This window comes from Gekko japonicus, unplaced genomic scaffold (genome assembly GCF_001447785.1).
Source record: "Gekko japonicus isolate JY-2015 unplaced genomic scaffold, Gekko_japonicus_V1.1 scaffold13031, whole genome shotgun sequence".
Classification (NCBI taxonomy): domain Eukaryota; kingdom Metazoa; phylum Chordata; class Lepidosauria; order Squamata; family Gekkonidae; genus Gekko; species Gekko japonicus.
This window is the reverse complement of record NW_015185037.1, coordinates 1-2,853: the sequence shown is the minus strand read 5'-3', so window position 1 is coordinate 2,853 and position 2,853 is coordinate 1. Positions and strand designations below refer to the sequence as shown.

Sequence of the window (2,853 nt, the reverse complement as noted above, 5' to 3'; positions counted from 1 at the left end):
CCAAGTTCTTCACTGCAGGAGCACCAGGAGGAATATTTCTCAGCACTATTGGGTGACATCTACCTCTTCATGGGGTAGGTGGTTGGAGTATCATTGATGGAACAGTGGCGGCAGCGGCTTAGAGTCCGCGCACTTAACCACTACAGCTGTAGCACTAGCTAGTAGCACCTTAAAGACTAACACAATCTGTGGCAGAGCTTTCGTGAGTTCCTGCTCACTTCTACTGCTCCAGACAGACTAACACGGCTACCCATCCTGATCAGAAGCAACTGGTTGGTACTGAATTGGGTGGGTCTGTTGTGTGAATGCAAGCCCGTGGACAGAGAATGAAAATTCAGTTTCTTTTACCTTACCAGGTGGCTTTGAGAGTAGCACGTTTTAAGGAGGAAAAGGATGACGGACACCTAATTTAAAGGTTTAAAAAGGAATAATGAATTTATCGAGGAATTTGGTACAATACTATGCAGGGGGAACTCATCCTAAGCAAATACCAGCAAATACTAAGTCAAAGCACAGATAAATAGCACAGCAACCACCAAAAAACTGATCAGAGTTGCTCCAATTTGGAGCAGGTGTTACTTTTAAGCTGAAGGTGTAAATGTGAGGAAAACTGGGAAATCCAACAGAGGAGAAGATGAATTTGTTGGGACAGAAGTGCCCAGTCTTCTAGTCAGGAGGCCCAAACAACAAAGAGCAGCAAAGTGCCAGCTCTCTGTGTGGTTGTTATCATATGGAAGTGCGTGTAGTATAGCCAGGCGATCCTAAGATTGTCTGGCAGCCAGAAGTTCTAATTGCATAAAGCTTCTGTGCTTCCAAGGCAAGTGGTGTGGGTTTTTTTAATTTAACCCAATAAAAGGAATACTTGGGAGGTGGGCAACTTATCAGGAGAAAACTATTACTGGGAAAAGGCAGGAGAAAGGGAAGGTTGTTGTTGTTTTTTAATGTTTTAAAGATGATATTCCCATATTTTGTCCTACAAAGAAGTGTCCCCAGAATTTAGATGTCATTTACAAAACAGCAATTTGTACAGAATTGTTGGGTGTTACAAGTTAAAACACTTCCGTATTTACAGGGTTAACGATGTTTGTTATGATCAACAGGAAGTCACATGTTTTGTTTGTAACCAATCTGTTTGAGCAATAGAATGCCCAGGAACTTTGGAGCTAACTTAACAGTCTGATTGGAAATCAATGTGTCAAGTATTTAGCCTATTGGATTCTTCTTCCTGTCTTTGTTCTGATTGAAGAAGGAGACGCCACCATTCCTACTGTTTACCTGTAGCTGTAAGGATGTAGCCATTTTAGCTGTTTCTTATTTTTCATATCCTGTGTACCTTTTCCCCATGTTAGGTTGATAGTAAACTTTCATATTCTTAAACTCACCATGGACTCAGTCTCTTAATACTTACTCTGCTGACTTACTTAATAAGAATCCCAACAAGAATGTTATCAAGAAGCCATCTGAACAGGCAGAATACTTATTATCAGGGCTATTTTTGGGCAGGTACACACAGGAACGGAGTTCTGGCTGGCTCCCGAGTTGGCCACGCCCAGCAGGAACTCATTAGCATGATAAGCCACACCCAACAGCTACATTAGGGGGGTGTGGCCTAACAGGCAAAGGAGTTCCTGCTACAAAAAAAGGCCCTGGGTTTTGACAACAAACAAGGTAAACAGAATAAGAAGCAAAAGGTGGGTGTGGCTGGATGACCACACTTCTGGTAACATGCGGGTGTGACCTAATAGGCTAATGAGCTGTGCTGTCAGGGGTGTGGCCTAACATGCTAATACGTTTCTGCTGTTGGGTGTGGCCTGTTATGCTAATGAGTTCCTGTTGGGCTTTTTCTACCAAAAGAGCCCTGCTTATTATTCATACAAATGGATTTGTTGACTATACAACAGACCTGATCTGCAGCCTAACTGTACTTCACTTGCCTGGGCTTACTTCCCAAACGTTAGGGACCTCGAACCCGTCCGCTGCTCCTTGTGCAGGCTCATCGCCCTGTTCTTTAGGGCCTCGGCCTTGGCATCACTCTTCTCCACACCATCTCCCAGTCTGTACATCCGGCTAGCGTCGGCGCAGGCCCAGATGTGTCATAAGTCACAGGCTTTCAGGGAATACTCCAAAGCCCGGCTCATGTCCTTTGGCACCCCAGGGGCTCCTTGAAGGTATATAGCACTAAGATTAAAGCAGCTGGGAGCGAAGCCACCATCACAAGCTTGGCTGTAATAGTCCCTGGCCAGAGAGGCGTTAGGCTGCTGGTGGTCATTTCCCTGCCCACCACTTTCCAATAGCCCAAGGTTGTGACAAGCCTCGGTGGATTTCTTGCCACCTTTCTCACAAGACTTCAAAAAGCAGCCGTAGGCCCTTTTAAAATCAGCGGGCAGACCACCTTTCCCAGTTATATAGTGAGCCCCGAGTTTGTAGCAGCTCTCACTGTGCCGGTTGTTTTCACAGTTCTCCTTCAGCGCTTTGGCGGCTGCCTCAAAATTCCTCTTCGCACCCTCCAGGTAGTCAGCCAGACGGTGACACCCGTCAGGATCCTTCTCCCTGTAGCACTGGAAACTGTACTCCACGCCCAGGTTCTCCAAATACTCCTTCACCTCCTCTTCATCCTCGAAGTTGACCAGCCCAGCCATTTCGCTTCAGGGACGAAAAAAGTCCCTTCAAGCAGTGTTCCCTCTAAGCTGAGTTAGCGTGAGCTAAAGGTGAAGGTTCCCTTGCTCGAAAGCCAGTCGAATCCGACTCTAGGGTTGCGGTGCTCAACTCCGTTTCAAAGCCGAAGAGCCTGATCCTTGAACTGCTACATCCACATGCATCCACATTCAAACGGAACATCCTTCAAAATCCTGA

The 2,853-nt window shown here is 46.1% G+C and overlaps 1 pseudogene; it reads right to left on the bottom strand.

Moving 5' to 3' along the window:
* Nucleotides 1-1,940: 1,940 nt before the first annotated feature.
* LOC107124955 lies at nt 1,941-2,639 on the bottom strand (annotated as a pseudogene).
* Between the last annotated feature and the right edge of the window lie 214 nt (nt 2,640-2,853).